This window comes from Zootoca vivipara, chromosome 3 (assembly GCF_965207765.1).
Source record: "Zootoca vivipara chromosome 3, rZooViv2.hap1.1, whole genome shotgun sequence".
NCBI lineage: Eukaryota > Metazoa > Chordata > Lepidosauria > Squamata > Lacertidae > Zootoca > Zootoca vivipara.
In genome coordinates, this window is record NC_142586.1 from 75,725,335 (window position 1) to 75,748,455 (window position 23,121).

General features: G+C 40.8%; 1 protein-coding gene across 6 annotated transcripts in view; it reads left to right on the plus strand.

Moving 5' to 3' along the window:
* The window catches only part of CHRM3 (cholinergic receptor muscarinic 3), a 235,255-nt gene that overhangs the window by 149,145 nt on the left and 62,989 nt on the right, over window positions 1-23,121 (plus strand). The gene's annotated exons all lie outside the window — the stretch shown is intronic.

Below are 23,121 nucleotides of genomic sequence, written 5' to 3' on the forward strand. Positions count from 1 at the left end.
TTTGTGAATTTGATGTGGTCTTATGCCACAGCACTTATCCTTTTAAAAGCATGTAGTTCAATGAGTGCTAAGATTTCCAGACAAGTATTACGGTTGGGTTTGTATTCCACATGTTTCCTGCAGAGTGCAGCAAAAATCTCAATAGATTCTAAATGACTGTAGATGAATTTCATTAGTAACTGTCTTCTAGAGTAAACATACATCTAGACTATGATGGACAAAAACAGCAATGCTTTAAGATATTATGTGTTTTCAGTTAAGTAATGTCTGTGCAGTCGTGAGTCCTTGATTTCACTTGGCACTGACTACTCCACTGATTTCATTGTGACAAAAAGAATACTGTTCATTGTCATATTTTTGAGTCATTTGCCTTCTATGGCAGACTGATGTGCGTCATAAAATACTACTCTTTTCATACTGGTGTGTGGTTGTTACTATATATTGCTGAGGAAACTTTTAAGTAATGAAGTTGTTCACATGCCGTTCTTCAGGACACCTACTAGTCTCATTCCATGACCAAGAAGTCTTTCCCCACTGCCCAAATGAAACAACGTAGCTTTAATTCACTGGCTGGTTTTTCCCTCATCAGTTGGAAATTTTAAGGAGTTCCAGCCACTCCCTTGACAGCTTCATTCAGTATATCATTTGACAGGGCCCTAAAGTCTTCAAATCACCTTGCCTTTCTTTCTTTTTTCCTTTTTCAAAAGCTTATTGCCACAGAGACACAGAATATGATGTGTATTACTGCAATGTAGGCATTAATTGTTTTAAAACAAACTAACTGTTAAATGAATGATCATGCAGTTCTTGGTCATTAATGGAGGTTGTTATTTATGGATTTGGAAACAGAGGCTAACTGACTAATTGAACAGTGGTTATGAACTGAGACTTACGTAGGCTTCCAAGTTTATGCCTTTAATCATTGGATCATTGTTTCTCCTTGTGAATTATAAATGTAACAGTCCTCTGGCAGGGTCAATACATTCTGAAAAATAAACCTTAAGTGTCATGGCCAATACTTCACATGGCCATAGCCAATACTTAACCGTGCAGAAGATTTTAGCACTGTTTGTCTGACTGCATAATCACTATTTTTTGGTGTGGGTCATTCTACTATTTCTGACTTTAGGTTGATCATCAATAATCTGTGGCAGTTTCTTTATTCCTCTCTGAATGTGTGAATTATTCAATCAGTTATGATTTTGTATTTTACCTATTCAATTCCAGCAGGCAGTATTTTCTCTGTAGTCCAGTTGGCAATCCTTTTGGACTTCAAGATGAAATGTTTTGACAGGCAATTCCCTGCTGTTTATCCAATTTGTACACTGATAGATTAGTTGCTTTTCCCATTGACTGAAATTGGGTAGAATAAATCATGTACTTAACTCTACCATATAATCAATGGCTTTAAAAATTGGTTAACTTTGGCAGGATTGCACGCTTCAGTTGTAATTGTTTACCTAAAATGTAAGATCCCCCCCTTTGCCTAAGGAGATTGTGTCACATGGCAACTATAGAACTGAGATTTTGCTGGATAAAAGCAGTTCTCCTTGCAGGGCCGACCCAAAACATTTTGGCACCTGAGGCAAATCACAAAATGGCTTTTCCCCATGCCAGGGAAGAAGGAGTGAGTTAAGAACTACATCAGGAACAAGGAAGGTAGTAAAGATCTACAAAGGGATCTGCTGCCCCTGTGGATCCAGCTGCCTGATGTGCTCTCCTCACCTTGCCTCATGGGTTGGGCTGGCCTTGTCTCCTTGAATATGTGAGTTCATTAATAGGCACCTATGCATTAGTGTTAAGAATAGGAGAAGGGCCATAGTTTGGTGATGAGAGCATGTTCGAATTTCAGTCCCTGACATCTCTAGATAAGGCTGGTGAAAACTCTCTGAAACCCCCTGGAAAATTGCTGTCAATCAATTCAGATAATACTGAGCTAGATGGTGACAGCTTCCTATGTTGATTCTGTCAAAATTAAATACCAATGTCAAGTTATCCAAGTCTAGTGCAGGATGACAACATTACTTAATTGAGAGACCTTATTTCTTGCCATCTTTGAGAACTGATCTTCTGGTGCTATTATGATCCTTTGTTGACTATACAGCAGTCAGACACAACCATGGACATATAGTCTGATTTGAAAATGGCAGTATTTAGTTCTGAACATGTAGAATTACAACCTGATTGGTGCATAGTGAATCCAACAAACTTTTTCTTTAGCTGTAATGCTAGAGAGCAAACAACTTTAAAACTTGTATATATTTAAAATAATCGAACACACATAGCAATGTTTATTACTTTTAGAGGATGTCACTCTGAATATAACTGAAATGCATCAGTTTTTACCCACTGTTTAACACTCTTCCATCCAACAAATGATGTAAGAAATGTGCAGGAAAATGTTCTTTGGGGGGGTTTTTTTTGCTCCAGATAACAAAGATCCCAACTCACAATATATACATAACCAAAAACAATACTATGCAGCCTTGTTTCCAAATTGGAATAGACTCTTAAAGTAATTCTGGTACTGGTAATAATGCCCAATTACTATGTGCCGTTCTTTGAATCAGCGTCAAAAATATTTGCCTTGTGCTTGCAACTCATGACTGTTTTGGCAAACTATTCCACTATGTCCATCCTATGAAAGTTGCTCCCTTAGAAGGTAGGAGGGAAGGGAGAAGAACAAATAGGAATAAAGCAGTATGCTTTGCTATCTGGTCTGAACAACTGGATTGCTTTGCCCGAGGGGGAAGGGTGTAGTTTATTTTAATGTGTTTGGCCTAAAGTTCCTTGGAGCTCTAATGGGACGGCGATGGGGAAAAATACTTTCAGAATAATTTTCCATTACCCTAATGGTGAACATATTAAATTGATTGTTACGGAATAGCTTTGGAATGAAAAATGTTGTGTGCTGAAAAGTTAGGGACCTATATCTGTTCATTCCTGCCTGCGGATGTCATTAAGATCTCAAGTGAGCCAAACAGACTGGCAAACATGTCTTCAGTCACAGCAGACTGGCAGCTGTGGGAGAACAAGATTGTGGAGGGTCACAGACATTGTTATACAGTGCATGTTAGTTTTAACCGTTTACACCTCATGACAAATGTATAATTTTTGTAGTGTTTGGCAGTCTTAAACTCTTTGGGATATTTGTGAGACATTCTAATTGCAGTGCTCTTTCTGGTATCATTTAGTAGCTTTAGGTCATATTGTGTTGTCAGTGAAAGGGTTAGGGAAGCATGAATAAGCACACTGAGATACTTTGCAATTGAAGAAAAGAAATGGTGTTTATGCAGGCTACGTGTTTTCCTTACGTAAGCTGCTGCTTTCAGCGCGCATTTCTTGGATACGTGCAGTGTCATGATTTTGCTCATTCTGTACCACAGAATGCATGTTTTTATAATCTGAAGAGGTAATTAAACAATCTTTTGCATTGATTCTAAATGTATAAATGAATTTGCACTTCTTACATGAAAAGGCAGTGTTCAAGGCAGGGCCGGCCCTAAGGCAAGGCTGGGTGGCGCAATGCGCCAGGGCGCCGGGCCGCTAGGGGGGGTGCCACATTGCTGTGCCTGCGGCAGCTGCGCTACATGCAGCGCCCGCCAGACAGTTGTGCTGGGAAACGGGGCGGGGGTGCGCCAGAGGGATCTTCGCACCACGGTGCCAGGGCGCCAGATATGCTTAAGACGGCCCTGGTTCAAGGAACAAGCACACTCCTAAGGCCTTGTTAGGTAGGTGGACCTTTGAAGGAAACAGCTCAGAGCATGCTCAGAACAGATGCATGATTCTGATACAGGCTAAGGTTATTACATGTGGCTGATCTTGAAGCAGTCCTGACTCCAGCCTAATTCACTACAGTAGCTGTGATGGAAAGTCCTTATGACAACAGATGGCGATGGAGCCTTCCTAGTAGGGCTGAATTTCAGGCAGTTCGATCAGGCACATGGCAGGGACCTTTTCGCCATAGCTATACTTTTGGATTAGGATTGGCTGTCTGGTGCAGTGCTGATTAGCTGATTAGAAATAAATTGACAGAAATGCTTGCAGGACTTCTCTCAGTTCAAACAGAAGTATAAGAGGGAACTCTTTAAAAATTGCTTGACATTCTCATTGTGTGGACTGTGCTCCAGTAGTCCTGGTGGGACAACCTCCACTGGATATAGATTTGTCAGACCCATAGATGGGGCCAACTGATTTACAATGATTTGTTTATTAATTCCATGAAACACCTGCAGTGAAATATTATACTATTATACTAAACTGTTTCTAGATTTTATCCCTTTGCAGTAAACTTCAATAATTAATTATTGCTTTGCAACTTAAGTCTCAGCAACTGCTTTAAGTTGGCAAAACTCCATCTACTTGTTTAACATAAATATTCCTTTTGATTGGAAGTTAACATTTTCATAAATGGAATAGCCACTGCTGAGTGATACCAATTATAGAAAAAGAATCATTTATGGGGGGGGGGGTAAAATTTGGTGTGATTTTCCCTGTTTGCTCCAAATAAATATTTTCCCCTTCCATGTTTTATATTGTAAACTGAAGGATGCCAGTAATGTCACTGAATAATATAGCTTCTGTACTTAGTACAGAAAAGATTTTGTGCTTGACTAATTATAATAAAATTTAAACCTTTTATAAGTAGCTTAAATAAAAATAAAGAATCATCAGCTTTTAAAAGATTGCTGATACTCAGAACCACAACTGCCATTTGCATCTATTTATATTTTGACTCCGAGTAAATCATTGTCTCAGAGTAGTGTCTTCCTCCCTGCCTTCCTCCCTGTCCTTACTGCCACCATCCCAGCCTCCTTTCTCACAAATTACACATTGTCGAAATACAAACCTGCATCGCTCTTCAACAAGATTCCATTGCCAAGCCCACACCCACCAGGTGACCTCCAAAGGCTCTTCTTTGACATCATCTGAAGTCTGTGAATGAACTCTGTTAGCACTTTGGGTTAGAGATGCTTTTGATGATCCTATAAAGATATTGATTGAGAAATGTGTTTTTTCTGTAGTGGCTCACAAAGCATATCAGGCTGAACTGTTTGATATTAATCTATTATAGTATGAGGACTTATTTGTGATGTAAGAAATCTAAACCAGAAGTTTTGACTGTCACAGAATAAAACAATTTGATTTGGGTAATAATACATGCATATCTGTATCTACTGCCACATTTCTGTTTGCTCTTAACTTTGGGCTTTAGTTGTCATATTTTTTAAACTATAAAATAAGCCTCCTTTCTACTCTCCTAAAAAATTTTTTCTAAATGAAGCAATAATGTTTATACTACACAACTAACTTTGGGGGGGGGGACACTGTATCTAGGTTCCAGCCACTTACTCCAAAATTTAGCCAAGTTAATGGGCTTGCTCATCTACATGTTCCAAAGATTGCAATCTTTTCCTAAACCCTGGTCACTGATCTAAAATTATTGGTATTCCATTTGTCTTTTCCTCACTTACAGAGTCACTGTCTAAAGTACCTAATATTCCAAGGATTCTTGATGATTCTTGTGACACATTCCTGTCGTATGATTTCAAGTCCACTCCCACTGCTAATTGCACCATTTAGTAGAACAAAATACAACATGTTAAATGTTGTGTGATGTTACTCTCATTGAAGATGTGTGTACCCTGGCTAAAATGCCATCATATAGTTGGGGAAAGAATGCTGTCATAATTCCAGTTATATTTATCCTGACACATAGCATAGAGCAGTCAGAGACACTGCTATTCTCAGTGCTTGATTTTCCACTTGCTGTTTTAACAGCGAGCCTAGTCATGGTTTCCTATGTTTGTGAGTCTTTGTTCTTATTTATTTTTCAGTACTGTATAGTAATCACAAACTTCCTTGTAAAGTTTTGTCAGACATTCTCTTGTGGTGTTATTTTTAAAGAAACCCTAATTGCGTGCGGAGACCCTTTAACCTGGCCTAGAAATAAATTCAAACATGACTCAAATTTTTGGTTTGGTTTTTGGCAGAATTTAGGCCACAACTTTATTGATTACAAATCAAGTGAGTGGTTGCATAGGCTCTGGTTCGAAAAGCTACCTACAATAGCGCTGACTCTGGGCAGCAAACCATGAGTCAGCCTGGGTGAACACCTGAGACGGGGGCCGTCGGATGACTGGGCCCGGTCCACCCAGATGCGCCCTGAACTCTGGCTCAGGATACAACCCCACTCGGGGAAGACCAACCATGAGTCCTAGGATTCCTTTTACAGGAATACCCATGCATAGGGATGGCTAGGAATCCTGCCACCCCTATCAACCGGAACCAAAGCCTATCCGCCAACCTTACAAGTTGTGATGATTTGCAAGTGGCACCAACCAATCAGCCAAATGGGGAAAATTCCTGCCGTGCCTCTGTCCCAACGACAGGCGACACACGACGGCATAGCAAGGTCAAGCGCAAGCCCTAAAATTAGGGAGAGGTGGGCGGGTGTTCCGATGCACTGTGACCCAGAAAGAGGATCTCGAGGGTCACATGCAGCAGTTAAATAGTGGTCCTTCCTGACTCCTTGACTGGCATGCCCTTAGCCCAATTGCCCCCTGTCAGAGGGCCCACCAATAGGGTGTTGTGGCTGCTCCAATTGTCCCCACCCCAACACCTCGGCCTGATTATTGCCGGGTCCCACCACAACACATGCCCTCTCTTGCAGGGACAACCCGATTTAATGAAAAGTGTGCATAGTATGTAGAAAATAGACTCTTTACAATATCTATCAACTCTCCCTGTATTTGCCCCTGGGTATCTATATTGTCATTTTTATCCTTTTGTTAGTTTCGCAACCATTTTGTCATTGATAAATGCAGGGGGAAAGTCAAAATAGCCAAATCCTGTCTAAGAAAATGTGTTTACAAGATCTGCAGCAGAACACTATATTTTTGTGACTTGTTCACCAGAAGACGAATTGTTCAGGGTATATCTATGGCCAATATTACTTAGAAATGTGAGAGTTGTTTTGGAGTTTTGTTCATTGTTTTGAACATTTTGTAATAAATCTTTACTTACACCAGCTTTCCCCATTATCCCCTCATTTTGCTTTGTCCTATTTGTATCCAATTGTCCAAATACATGATCATCTAAAGCTGTCCCAGTAGAATGTTATTACTTAGAATATCCCTAGTTTCTTACTGGGGGAAATTCCACTTGAATACCAAACTATTCCCTCTATTAGACATTAAATGGCGAAAGTACAAAATCATGCATATCACTTCTTAAATATTTGTAACATGTATATTATGACAAACATGTTATTAGTCACATGCATCTTCCTGGTTGTGTTCTAGGAGCCAAGTAACTTACATTATTGCTTTCAGGCTTGGCTGTCACACAGCACCAGCACTTCAGAAAAACACTAGATAGAGTGAGTTCCAAAAAAACTTTTGCTGCAATTCTAAACTAACTGGGAGCTTGTCCCATAAACTCAATATGATTTACTTTTGAATAGAAATGTATAGGGATTGCATATTTAGTTCTATTATACCTTTGCATAGAACACGATAAGGGCACTCCAGGTCATACTAGAAAAGTCCAGAGAGTCTGTTAAGCTATAAGCCTCTTACAGGTCATACAGGAATATTGAAAATATGACTGTAGATAGCAAAAAGGGCAGTTGATCACAGATTGTTTTCAGTGAGAAAGCTGGGCCAGCCCAAGACATTTTGTTGCCTGAGGTGCAGGATACAATGGTGCCCTGTCTCACAACTGCATGCAGAATGATGGAATGGTGAATTGATTTTTCTTTAGTACCGACATTGGGGCAACATCCTTCACCATACCTGGGAACAGCAGGCTAGCTAGCCCAAGAGGTATAGAACAGGCTAGTGCAGAAGACTCAGAGAAAATGATGAGGGTATTGTGCCAGCTGCCACCTTATGCAATTGTCTCACATTGCCTAATGATAGGGCCAGGCCTGGAGCAACATGGTAGAAATTTTTTAAACAGGCATACTACCCAAATGAAAGCATGTATAAACAATGAAAGGTGAAGTTTCCTGGGCATACCTTTTGTACTACAGGTAATTTCCGCCCACCGCCTCCCAAGAGGTGGGTGGGGTTTGTGACACTGTGAGCTTACCTGGCCAGGAGCCACCCACCTTGCTGCAGAGTGGCTGTCACCCTGCCCCCATATTGGCAGGACAATGGGCTGCCAGCTGGGGGTGGGGCAAGGGCCGAGGAAAAGGGCGATGCTATTCGGCCCAGACTCACTTGGTTTTCCTTCCAGATTCACCCACCCAACCCTCCCTAAAATATAACATGGTCTTCTTTTGCAGGCTAACATCTTGCTTTCTAGGTCAGCGGGCACTGCTATGGTCATAAGGTGGTTGCTGTATTCAGAACCAGGAAGGAATTTCCCTGCATTGGCAGGTTTTGCCTTCCCCGTAGCAATTTGTCACAACTTTGGCAGCTTTAAGGCATTGGTCGGTACCCTATAGTCTATCTTCGAGATGGGGGGTGACATCTTCATGCATCCCCCATGCGGCGGCGTTTGCAGGGCCTGTTAAAGGGTTGATTGCGGGAGTCACTAGTCCTAGAGCGGCAGCATATACCGTAGATCAAACTCCTGGCTTTGGTGTAGTGGGAGGGCACACTGTGTAAGTTCACGCTTTACATTACCCTCCCACTGCACCTGACTGCCCTGCACATCCTCAGCCCCTGTTGGGTTGAGAGGGATCCCTTCCAAGGCCTAATCCAAGGTTCCTACACCTGAAATTAATAACGTTGTGGCCTAATTTAAACCATACATTGTTGTCATGTCTCATTTTCGGGGGGGGGGGAGGAGAGGCTCCGAGGACAAGGTTTAGCGCATGGGCTTGCAATAAAAAAAATGGATTATCTATTTAGACTACTATAGATGTTCAGTTAATATGCTTATGTGTGTTTTGCCTTTATATTATGCTTTTGGGAATTGATTTGCTTTTAAAAGCAAAAACTTAAATAATCCTATATAATAAAGTGCAAGTGTCTCTGCGTCCAGTCCCTGTGTCCGCGCTACTGCGCATGTGCCCCACGGACACAGGGATTGGATGCAGAGACTTGATGCACACACACACGCACACTCTCCCCACCCACCACCCCTCTGCCTACTGTTTCCCTCGCAGTCCTCAGAAGAACCGCGGCCTTCTCCTGGGCGCCCGCTGGCCACCTGGGCTCAGCGGAACACCCCGACGAAGCGGCGGCCGTGGGAGGGGCCAGATGCCACCCCCATGTGCCGCCGCCGCAGAAAGAGGCCGAATCGCGGCCTTCTCCTGGGCGCCCGCTGGCCACCTGGGCTCAGCGGAACACCCCGACGAAGCGGCGGCCGTGGGAGGGGCCAGATGCCACCCCCACGTGCCGCCGCCGCAGAAAGAGGCCGAATCGCGGCCTTCTCCTGGGCGCCCGCTGGCCAGCTGGGCTCAGTGGAGCGCCCCGACGAAGCGGCGGTCGTGGGAGGGGTCAGTCGCCCCCCCCCACGCGCCGCCGCTGAAAAAGGCTGAATGTTCTAGCACCCATTTATTAAACGGGCTGAATGACACAAGTTAAATATAAAATGTAAACACAAAAGAGTAGTGTGCATCTGCTTACATTAGGGATTATTGTTTCCAATGGAGGGGAAATCTTTTTATACATTCATGCATGTGAACCATACAAAATGACTTTTTACATGAATAATGAATAAAGGTGTATGTTTTCTCATAGTCTAAAAGGATTTCCATAAAATGTGGCTAATTAATACATTTTCAGTTATGAAATATATATACCGGTATTAGTTGTGCTGAAAACTCATATTGGGTTTTTAAAAATGTAAATTTTATCATATTTATTTGGTATCATATATACTCAGTATTTTCTGTTAGTAACACTCAATGATTACATTAGTGTAGAAGTAAACAAAGTTGGCTTTTCTTTGAAGATGCATTAGAAGGGAGTCTTACGAACAGGGACCTTTTGTAGCTCAACAGTATATAATCAAACCCAAGTTCTTGTTCTTAAACTAAAAAGGAAAGCTTTCTATTTACCGTAGCTTGGTAGTTTGAGAGCCAGTAAAAAAAGTAGCTGACAGGATTGGCATAGCAGCTGATCTGTACTGAAGGAAGCCGTGATTGTTATATTGGCAAAAATGTCAGATCCAGTTGCTTGGAGTACTTTGGCTTTCTCAAAATCCTCTCCTGCATTCTGTAGGGAGGACAGCCAGTTTAGCAGGCTGGCAGAGGAGCACTATGTCCCCCATTAATCTTGTGTTTTCTGTGCTTACTTTTCCACAATAAGCCTTTTCCTCTTCCTCTTCTTGCATTGTGTATTCCCTAAGCAATCATTTCCTGCATCTGATGTGCACAGAGAACAGGGCACTACCAAATCACGTATGAAAGGAAACATTTAGTTTGGGAGAAGTGAAAATGCTTTTCCTATTAATAATAACCGTAACTTTCAATGTGATAAGATTTGGATTGCAAATGACGATGGTTCCCAAAATAGCATTAATAAGGGCAACTTAAAAAGCACAGTAAGTGATAGAATGCATTTTGTTGTAGCGAGGGGAGCAAGGATGGAACAAGCTTTCGTGCCTGTGTTTTATTACATGTGTGAACATTTCTACCACACTGAATGATTTTGAACAATATAGTAATTCTACAGTGTATCATTATAATGTTTCTTGGCATGATTGTGCCACTATGGCCTCTATGAAAAGTGCTCTGGCAGTAATTTATAACTACACATTTTGTGTGGTTTCCACTGCATTGTGTGTCTCCATTCCCCACACCCCACATTTCCAGCACTATAGAAATCTGAAGAAGAAAGGTGGGACATGACATTTCAGGGAAACACACATGGAGAGGATGGGGTCAGATGGGTTGAGATGTCCTAGCTATGTCCTAGCTATGTTTAAGATGGAATATTATAGTCCATATCAAAAGATTCATTGAGAGATGTCTACCCAAACTCCCCTAGAAACCCTCTAAGTAACAACATTTTCCACATTCCTTTGGCAACCTACTGCACTGGTGAGAAGGACTTTGAGTTGAAATATTACAGTATATATACAGTAATGCCAAACCCAAATTTCCCATTCTGTCTCTTTAAAAATATCCCGTAGATTCTAGACAATATAGTTTTCATATGATTCTAAGAGGTCTTAACTTTTCTCACAATATAGCCAGTCAATAAAGCATTCAAGCGGATTATTTGCTTTCAGCAGTAAAAAAAAATATTGAATGTCATTTTTTTTTCCTAGAAAAACAGGCACTTTACTTTTCTAAGAAATGGAAACAATACAGTCTCAGATTATCCAGAACAATGAGTGGACAAAGAAACAAAATTAAGAAACAGCTGCTTTTCCTGTGAGCTCCCAATATTTAGGCATGTAACATTGTATATATTATTACTTTTTTGCAGTCTTACAAGTGAGAAATTAACAGTTTAATCTTATGAATGCTTACTTGGAAGTAAGTATCATGGTCAATGGGACTTCCAGCCTAGTAAATGTGTTTAATGTGAATGTGTTAGTCCACCATCCGTTTCATTATCAGAATGATTCATAGAGTTGGACAGGGCTCAGATGTCATCTAATCCAACCCCTGTCAATGCAGGGAATCCAATATTACCTATCTCTGATGAATATACATCCAGCCTCTGTTTAAAAACCTCTGATGAATGAGAGCCCACCACCTCCCAATGTAGTCTGCTCCACTGTCTAATAGTGGAAGTTCTTTCTAATGTTTAATCCAAATTCTTTTTCTTGTGACTAGGTGAGGCAGCTAGCCAACCAGCTAAAGTTAGTAACAAGCAAGCACCACTGCTGCCTAGGTCAGAGGTTCCCAAACCATAGTTCATGAACCACCAGTGGTTTATAAAATTCATTCAGGTGGTCTGTGGCATGTTTGTAAAAGTACAATAGACAAATCATACAGCGGGCACGACCAGCAGGTAGCTTGTGATCTACCGGTAGATCATTGGACATCTGTCGTAGATCACTGGCAGATCACTGGCTCTCCCAAAAAAAGCTCAACAACTTTGACCTGAACCTAAGGTCACCAGACGTCCCCGTTTTCTGGGGACAGTCCCCAGATTTACAAATCAGTCCCCATACAAAATCCATTGAAGTTGAAAAGTGCCCCCAGATTCATTGAAAAAAAAAATCTGGTAACCTTACCTGAACCCCCCAAAAGGGGGTAGATCACTGCCAGTTTTTAACTCGCAGTCTCTTGGGAGTTGGCCACCCCTGTCATACAGCATCTAGCATAGTACATTACAATTGCTACAGGCGAAGCAGGCAGAAAAATCTGAGGTCTTTATTGGTTTTCAAGTGGTCCATGGGAACAGGAGGATGGACATGGTTTTAGGCTTGGAGAATGGCCAACCCCCACCTGCTGTGACCTAGCCAAAATGACAAATGATTATGGCAAATTATTGGGTGAGCTGTTGTGAAGACAAGAGGGTTTTGGCAGAGCAGATAGAGAAGGCCACGTATGCCACCCTGAGCTCTTTGGAGGAAAGGTGGGATGAAAATGTAGTAGCAGTAGTAGTAGTATATAATATATATATATAGTGATATATATAATGCTATAAAGAAATTAAATAAGATTTACAAGAAAACTAGGTGTGTGCTTTTGTAAAAGGTTTGCTGCTGCCTGATGGCTTTAGGCCCACTCATACTCAGAAATTAACCACTGAAAAAATGGCCATCAGTTTCCAAAGAGATTATATATTCTACTCACATATCCTCTTTTCATGTTCAGGCAACCCTATTTATCAAAAGCTCTTGAAAATTGCAAGTGAAGATCACATGCTATAATAGCTGCAATGTTAATTCGTCTTCTCATTTGGACAATGCATGCATACTAAACGAGGGAACTAATGAAGGATAAAGATGGCAGAGTTACTCTGACTTGGAAAACAAAACTGTAGACCTTTTATATCAGCTATTTTTCAATGGACCCTCTACTTAGTTTTCAGGAATGAAAAGTATTTCTGATTAGTTTTTATTCTGCTTATTTATTCTCTCTTTCTAGTTCATAATAAAGTCTAGCATGGTGCGTTCCTTAAAAGTATCTAATTTATTTGGGCATTTTTCGTTTAACATGTTTGATTTTCCACATAAGCATTTGAGTTGTTTTATTTCCCCCAATCAAATTATTGTTATTGTTGTTATTTACTTATATACCTCTTGCTTGCCCAAATGAATTCTAAGCTGTTTCCAAGTATAAAAACAATTATAAAAGATATAGCAGCATATAATTAAAATACAAAATTAAACAATTCCATGTAAACGTTAAAACCTGCAATTAAAATGTACAATGAACAAGTTGATTAGAGCAGCATAACAATGAAAACAGTTAAAATAGCAATTAAAACAATTAAAGCAGGAGTTTCAAGGAAGGATATTGGAGGAATGGTTGTCTAAACAGGCATGTCTTCAAGAGAAAGTGGAATGGGGCCTCATGTATTTCAGCAGGGAGAGCATTCTATATCATTGGTACCACCAGTGAAAAAACCGAACTCTGTGTTACCACAAACCAATAATCAGCAGGCCATAGCAAAGCTAATTCAATTGTAGGGCAGGGGAAATGATATTTCAGGTAACCTGGTCCAGAGTTGCTTAGGACATCGTATCTTGAAACTTGTTCAGTGGCTCATAGGCAGCTGGTGCAATATGTTCCTGGTAAGGAGCACCACTCACAAATTACATGAAAGGTCTTTTGCGCCAAGAATGCTTTGATTGCAGGACTGTATTGAGAATAGATTAAAATTATAATGAAAATATTATCCCTTTCTGGAAGCAACATGTTTGATACGCCCAGTGTTTTTGAGCACTGGATAGGAGTCCAAAACCACTTGGACATGATGTACTTTAATGGACACACAATCTTTTAATTCCATCTTTAGATCTGCAATTAAAGGTGATGCCAGTGGCTATTAACTTAGTCTTTTTTGTTCAGTTACTCTTTCACCACATTGTAAACACCAATGAGTGCCATATAAGGTATGAAACACATAAAAACATTCATGAACTGGTTCGTGGCACAAATATCTTAGGGTTATATGTATACCACAATATAAAATGAAACTGCTATCAGATATTGGACTTGTTCCTGTAATAGCTCGGTAACTTGGTAACTTGGACCAAAATGTGGTTCCTAAGTATTGTATTAAGTTGTTCTTCACTGTTGTTTTTTGTTCAATAATATGAATTCTGCAAAGTCTCAATTAAGCTTGGTGATTTATCTTAATACACATACCAATATGTGAAGGCGTGTCTTAGCATTTCTGCTATATCAGTGTCAGAGAAGCTATTGGTTTGTTTGCTAAATCTGCAATAATTCTGTTATATATTTATCATCCCCACAAAAACTCTGAAACTCTACTGAATTGTATCCTCGGTTATTCTTGGCGATGCTTTGAGAATAAAAGAGAGCAAGAGGGACATGATCTGGAGTGCTTTAAAATAAACACTCTTTCTCTGCCCCCACCTGATAAAATCATGCAGTTAAAACTCAGTGTCTCCTTACCCAAGATTTCCAGTTCAGTTAAAATACAAATAAATCCAAGTCTAAATTTAGAAACTGCACCAAACATAAGTGAACTTCTTAATGTGAGTTTAATGACAAAATAATAGGGTCTAATACCACTTCAGAGGTTTATTTTCACATGTTATAACGATCATTATGCTATTTAGGGTCTCACCATATGCTTTTTCCTCTATCATGAAAAGAATTACAATGGCACATATTGGGAAACTGATTGCTAATGTTAATTTAGGAAGTAAGAAACATTCTCCTAAACAGTGAGCAGAAACTGCATCTTAAAAATACAATTCTAATTCATGAAGGGGTTCAAATCTTGTCTGCATTATAACACGATCCTCATGTTTCTTATCTAATAACTTGTGGAAATGTTTTGTACAAGCCCTTGGCTTGTTAAGCTCTTGAGTTGCACAGAAGTCTTCCTCAGATTTCCTGTCTAAAAGAAAAGTAGTGTACAGCTTGAAAATGCAAAATTCCCTTGATTGTTCCATTTCCTACAAACTTAGTTGGTTGAGTGAAACAAAATCTCCAAATTATTTGTTATCTAGGTTTAAGTTTCAAACAGATTTGGGTGTGTGAGTTTCCCTGAATGAAGTGCATTGTACGTGGTGATGTATAACTGTAACATTCTGCGTATAATTCAGTGGCTGTTTCTGCATTAATTCCCCCCCCCCCAAAAAATAACTCATGTGTATTTAATGGAAGATGTTAGCTTCAGGGAATCAAAATATCATTTGCATTGAGACCGTAACATTTTATTTAATCATTTCATCAAGTAATTAAATTGTTTTTTTTTAAAAAAGAAAATCTAAAACTTGAAACTTGACAGCCTAATAAATAACATTAATGTAAGATATAGCAAGTGTTTTAATATCACTGTAAGTAGAATGCCAACTGATTTGAGTTTGAAATTACAATTTGATGTCAAGATGTCAAATGAAGGTTGAGTAAAGCCTTCAGATTGTCAAAGATAGTAGATATACACAATATTCTATCTCAAGCAAGTTTACTTTCCATGTCTTTCTGCTATATATCTTTCCCATAAAAAGTATTCTCAAAGCATTAACAGCTTACACATAAGACCTGCAGTATCAACTCTGAATCTTTTGCTTCACAAGAGAATAATTTTTGGAGAGTTTATGTGAAGAGCTGAAAAGCAATTTTAGGAGAATTAATAAAAAAGTAGTATAAATGGGATACTTGAAGCAATCTGAAGGTGCTTGAAAGGACTTCAGACTAAGGGATTTCAATTTTCAGAGAAACAAGACATCAACGATAAACCTGTTGTAACCCTTAATGTGGCAAATGGTTTATGTTATTGTGTTTTGATATAGTAAACTGCCCTGCGATCCTTAGATGAAGGGTGGTATAGAAATTTAATGAATAAATAAAGACATTTAATAAGATGTCATGAGTTTGACCAAACTGCGGGAGGTAGTGGAAGACAGGAATGCCTGGCATGCTCTGGTCCATGGGGTCACGAAGAGTCGGACACGACTAAACAACAACAAAATAAGATGTCTTGAGGATTAAGCCTCAGAAACAAACAGCAAGAGCAGATGACTTCCTTCCATGTTTGGAGTGGCTGAGCTCTACCTTGCTGTTCTTTTTTTATTGTCTTGTCCTAGAATCATAGAATCATAGAGTTGGAAGAGACCACAAGGGCCATCCAGTCCAACGCCCTGCCAAGCAGGAAACACCATCAAAGCATTCCTGACAGATGGCTGTCAAGCCTCTGCTTAAAGACCTCCAAAGAAGGAGACTCCACCACACTCCTTGGCAGCAAATTCCACTGCCGAACAGCTCTTACTGTCAGGAAGTTCTTCCTAATGTTTAGGTGGAATTTTCTTTCTTGTAGTTTGAATCCGTTGCTCCGTGTCCGCTTCTCTGGAGCAGCAGAAAACAACCTTTCTCCCTCCTTTATATGACATCCTTTTATATATTTGAACATGGTTTAATGCTTTAATGATTCCTGCTTTAATGATTGTATTTCTTTGTTTCCTCTCTGCCACAGACAAGACACAATAATATGCTTGAGCCTAAGGAAAGAGAATGTGTAACTACAGCTTGCTTTGCTCTGCCTTGTTTATTTCCTGGGATTGGCAAAACCAACTGCTCACTTGCTCTGCACTAACAATCTAATGGAAGGTGTATACCTTAAGGCTTATGCTTAAAATCATTGTGACAGATCCATGCATAACTGTGAACAGGAACGTGACTCAGTAATAGCAGTGTGAACTTGTGTATTGAATTTTCATACCAATGAGCTGCTCTTTAAAAGGCAATGGCCATACATGTAAAATCATATAAAAAATTATGTGTTTGTAGGTTTTTCTCCTCCACACACTAACATTTTGGACAGGGAACAATATTTGAACTAGATGAAATTATAAAGTACTTATAGGATGCAACATTTTGCAGTAAGGTACACCGAACACAATGGGACTTATTTCTGAATAAAGATACGTAGGATTGTGCTGCACACTATGAGCTGGTTTCATGTAACTTGGTAGCAAATACACAAGTTTGCAGAGAGGAGATAGTTGCCACTGCTCTCCTTTCCCATTTATTCTGCTGTTGTGCTGCTGTGTGAGCTAAGCCATGGTTTGGCTTATCACATCATCTGAACCTGGACTTATGGTTTTAATCCTCCAGAACAAACTTTGGTAACATCTCATGGTTTGTCTGATTGTTCTGTGGTATTATGGCAGTGGACAAAGCTGTATTTTAACTTTTGAATAAATGTTGGTTTTTTTTTAATGGTTTGTCTGGGTGAGACAGACCAGAAGTCCAGGTTTGACCCAAACCATGGCTTAGCTCACAGCAGTGCAGGAGGAGCAAAGCAACCGTGATCTTCTCTCTAGGAGACCACAAAATTGTGCATCATTTCTTTTAGCATTATGTGTGGACCAACTCTACATACCCTATTTGTCAGGCAACCTAGGATGTTGTTGCCAGGATCCGGATTCCTTGAAAATGTTATTTTGTTTGGAAGCTTGACCATTGTTTTAGTATTTTAAAGAATAATTGTTAAAGCTCAGATATTTCCTAATATTTCAATTTGATGTTATTTAATTTGTTCAAATTAGTCTCCATTTTTAAATGATCACTTGCTGTGTTCTAACTTATACATGACTCTGCTATATAAATAACTTCTTGATCTCTCATCATAAAATTTATTACTTAACTGGAAGATGACACTGTTATGCTAGGCATCTATGCTATATTTAGCAGCATATTGTCACAGTATCTGAATATACAACCATCTTGGGATGAAATATTTGAGTGCTTATATTTTCTTTTCTTTTTACCTTGTCATTAACAGATTGTCATGGGCGGGAGAGCCTTGGTATTTGAATTTTAATTAAGTGGATGAACTTTTTCTGTTTCATATGCCATTTTAAAATTGTGAACCAAGGTCATCCCACTTCAGTTACATAAATGGAGGAAGCTATTTAGGACCCTTTCAATGAGAATCACCTCTTTAATCTTGTGTGGCGATACCCCGATGCCTCCCCGAGAAATAAAAACACTAGACACATTGCATAAGGTTAATGGGCATAGAAGGCCACAACTTTATTGATTACGGATGTAGAGGGGTATTGGCCTAGGCATTGGATCTAACCGACTATATCTGACTCCAGCCCGCTCTGTGATATGTAAACAAATTTACATTTTTTGTAAAGTAAACAAAGTTGGCTTTTCTTTGATAACCAGCAAGCAGGAGATGCAGAGACCCGCTTGCTCTGTGCTGGATCCAAAGCTTGCTGGAGAAGCAAGATCTGCTGAGTGTCAATGCAAGATCTGAGGTGCCACCACCTTGTACTCAGGGGGGATTGTTGTTGTTGTTGTTGTTTAGTCGTTTAGTCGTGTCCGACTCTTTGTGACCCCATGGACCATAGCACGCCAGGCACTCCTGTCTTGCACTGCCTCCCGCAGTTTGGTCAAACTCATGTTCGTAGCTTCGAGAGCACTGTCCAACCATCTCATCCTCTGTCCTCCCCTTCTCCTAGTGCCCTCAATCTTTCCCAACATCAGGGTCTTTTCCAAGGAGTCTTCTCTTCTCATGAGGTGGCCAAAGTATTGCAGCCTCAGCTTCACAATCTGTCCTTCCAGTGAGCACTCAGGGCTGATTTCCTTAAGAATTGATAGGTTTGATCATCTTGCAGTCCATGGGACTCTCAAGAGTCTCCTCCAGTACCATAATTCAAAATTCAAAATAATTCAAAATCTACCCATAAGCATGACCAACTACTTATTTTAAAACAATATGTGCAAGCACTTGTTTGTTGTATAAACATCTAATGTTGGCATTCTCATGATGAGATGAGTCACCTCTCCAAATTGCCTGATGTACCAACTGGATGGCAGAGTCAGTCAACTATATTGTTTCTTCATCTTCTCTAGCAATTCCCAGAATTCAGAGTTCTGTTTTGTTTTTACATTTCTTAAATGTCTTCATAACTGCTTTGTAAGGATACTTAATTCCTGAGTGAATGTAAGCCAGTTAATTATACGTAGCCAGTGAAACTACTCTGTTGTTTTGCAAAAGCGGGGTTGGATGAATATTCCAGTTACCAAATGTTCTGTTCTTGGCCAGGTATAATTGCAGTGTTATTCTATACAGATTTTCTCAGAAGTATGTCCTGTGTTCAACAGGACTTAACTTCTAGTTAAGTGTGTACTGAAGTATAGATTGAAGTCTATACACACTTAGACTGGGAGTAAAACATATTTAACTCAATGGAACTTACTTCTTGGTAGACATGCATAAGATTGCACTGATGATTTTTAAGCAAACAGGAAAACATTATTATTCTACCTGCTTTCAGTGGTTTTCGAATTGACATTGTACATTTTTACTTTGTTTTCATTATAATGTTCCGTTTCAATTTTATTCCTGTTTAGAGTGACTTTTTTGCATTTTCCTTTTTTGTAAAATGCCTTGAAGGTGCATGTTAGGGCCAAAGGCTATAGAAAAAAGTTAAAATAAATAAATTGGCTTATTATACCAATATATGTTTGCCCAAAGCAGGTCAGTGTGAGTGTTCTTGTAAGGCAAATATGAATAAGGATGTTTGTTTGAAGTCCCTTAAATAGAACTTTAGTTTCATTCATTTCAGCCTGAAAAGGCAAATGTGTATTGAACTAGGTACAAACCTAGGAAGTTTTGTAGAAATTGATCTGCCTGTTGTTCAAACCAATTTCTGCTGCTTGTATCCTCAGTAAATTGGGTAGGCAGTAATTCTCTCATTATTTCTGATTCTTTATATATTTGAGAAATGTATTTTTTCCCCCTTTTGATCTATCTGCTTCACCACCCAGGCTAGTCATTCCCCAATTCTTTCAGCTTAATCTAATCACCACCCAGTTTCTTCCAGGTTTTTTCCATACCACACCTTTCTTTCTACATGATTTCCATGCCATCCTTGCCAGGGCCGGCCAGAGGACTGGGCGATAATGGCTTTCCAACACTGTAATATACCACCAGCTAAACATCGCAATATGGCAACATATCACGATTTTGGAAAGGAGGTGGGAAGGAAGAAGGCAGTTGCCGGCCACCGTGTGCAGTTTCTGCCACTTCCAAAGTGCCTCTTTCTCCAGCTTCCACCATTGCTCATATCAAGGCAGTGGTGGATGAGGCAGGGCATATGAACACTCCTCCTGGGCAAGAATCATTGGCTGGAGTGTCATTCTTGCTGCTGGGGGAATTGCTTCCCTTGAAGTGCAGAGTATGGAGTCATGGAGTGGAAGGGAAGCAAACTCCACACCACTGGTGTTCTCCATCAACAGTGTGTGGAGGGCAACAGCAGTGTCTGATCCCAGCAACCCCAGATGGCAGGCAAATCCTTCACACGGCCATCTAGAGCAGCACAAAGCAACCAAATAACCCCCCACACACACACACACATACACTGCAAATCTTCTGTCTTACACGAAGCTGCAATCCTAACCCTGTTGACAGTAGGAAACAAATAGAGCCCCCAGGTTCAGGAGCAGTCTACCTCTCAATACCAGGTGGGGATGTATTTCCTCGTTCAGGTGCCTCAGGTGCCAAAATGCCTTTGGCTGGCTAGGCCAGAAGTTATTTTCCTTCCACTTCCCTGTGCTTTTAGGACACATATTATTTTAGAAATAACAGTGACCAAGAATAGGTGATGAATATTGTTATTTCCCTATAAACCTGCACTGCAGTGATTGCTGGATTTTTAACTAGTGCCTGGCTTGCTCAGTAACATATTTATTATTATTTTTTGTCCATATTCGAAACTCTAAGTCGTGGGAGGGAAATTCCAGAGCTGAGCCTGTCATCCACCTCAGGAGTTTTCCAATCACCCTCGGCTCCCCAATCCAATTTTCACACACACTTCCAATACAAATCTCCAGCACACCCACCGCACACCCACCCACCCTGTACACATGTCCAGGCAGGTGGAGCTACTAATTCAGGCAGTGTCAAGTCCTATTCCTGCTTGTTTCTTGAGTGAATAAAAATCATTGTTGGGTGCTCTCTTTACCAGGAGTGGGAGGAATACTGGGGCATACTTGCTTTATGTTGTGTTTTATGTTATGCAATGTTAACTAAACAACCTCCTTTTTGAAGGAGAGCATTGTGAGGGAAGACAGATGCCTTGAGAGAAGGGGATGAGAATAAAAAGAAATGAAGGAGGGGAGAAACAGTGAAGCAGAACAGATTTAGGGGTTATTAGAACAAGGGAGAACGAGATCAGCTTTGCCAGGAAACGGGAGACATATGGGCGAGAGGCATATTTTCTTTTCTTTTCTTTTTTTTTCAAATGGGGGCACATGATGTTGTAAACTGGGATTGCATTCTCTTGGCTAGATATCTGCTGAGAACATATCCAAGTTACACACACAGAGAGAGAGCCAGTCAGAACTGTTCCTAACACTTAGCTGAACATTCCCTCCTGGTTGAACAGTTTAGGTAGAAGAGAAAAGAAGGATGGTATGGATAAGTTTCTTTTAAACCATCTCTTTTGACTAAGGATCTGAAATGAATGATGTCAACAAATGGAAGCCTTCTCCTCTAATCCCTGCTCTTTAAAGGGGGCTTGATATAGCTGGACTAGCTCGGTGTGTGTGGATGGGAGTGAGAGAGAAACACTATATAGTGGCTTGAAACAGTGGATAAATTCAGTGTAGCTACAGAAGACAAAAGCCAGGCTTCAGGGCTCACCAGATAATACTACTGTATTATCTGTAGTACTGCAGTTTAAGATTCCTGTGCACGTTTATGATAACAACAATAATAATAATAATAATTTATTATTTATACCCCGCCCATCTGGCGTCACTCTGGGCGGCTTACAACAGAAAATGAAATAAAACAATTAAACATTAAAAGCCTCCCTAAACAGGGCTGCCTTCCGATGTCTTCTAAAAATCTGGTAGCTGTTTTAATAATAATAATAATAATAATAATAATAATAATAATAATAATAATAATATATTATTTATACCCCGCCCATCTGGCCGGGTTCCCCCAGCCACTCTGGGTGGCTTCCAACAAAACATTAAAATACAGAGATCCATCAAACATTAAGAGCTTCCCTAAACAGGGCTGCCTTGAGATGCCTTCTAAAGGTCTGGTAAATGTTGTTCTCTTTGACCTTTGGTGGGAGGGCATTCCACAGGATGGGTGCCACTACCAGGAAGGCCCTCTGCCTGGTTCCCTGTAACTTAGCTTCTCGTAGCGAGGGAACTGCCAGAAGGCCCTCGGCACTGGACCTCAGTGTCCAGGCAGAACGATGGGGGAGGAGACGCTCCTTCAGGTATACTGGACCAAGGCCGTTTAGGGCTTTAAAGGTCAGCACCAACACTGTGAATTGTGCTCGGAAACGTACTGGGAGCCAATGTAGGTCTTTCAGGACTGGTGTTATGTGGTCTCGGCGGCTGCTCCCAGTCACCAGTCTAGCTGCCGCATTCTGGGTTAGCTGTAGTTTCCGGGTCACCTTCAAAGGTAGCCCCACGTAGAGCGCATTGCAGTAGTCCAAGCGGGAGATAACTAGAGCATGCACCACTCTGGCGAGACAGTCCACGGGCAGGTAGGGTCTCAGCCTGCGTACCAGATGGAGCTGATAAACAGCTGCCCTGGACACAGAATTGACCTGCGCCTCCATGGACAGCTGTGAGTCCAAAATGACTCCCAGGCTGCGAACCTGGTCCTTCAGGGGCACAGGTACCCCATTCAGGACCAGGGAGTCCTCCACACCTGCCCGCCTCCTGTCCCCCACAAACAGTACTTCTGTCTTGTCAGGATTCATCCTCGATCTGTTAGCCGCCATCCATCCTCCAACTGCCTCCAGGCACTCACACATCCAAGCATGGGACATCCAAGCATAGACTTTTCTCTCACCTCTCTGGGGAGTGATGGGACTCTGAAAGTGCTTCATCTCAAGGAGAAGCATTTGCAGATCCTCGTCACCAGAAGCTGAAGCAGGAAGCCACCCCCACCGAGGCCGGAGAGGGGTGGCTGCTAGAAGAGGAGAAGCAGTCTATCGGCAGTAAGCCTCAGCAGCTGTGGCAGTGGCCTCAGTAGCACAATCTGCTGCTTCTGAATTCTGCCAGCCGAGGCAGTC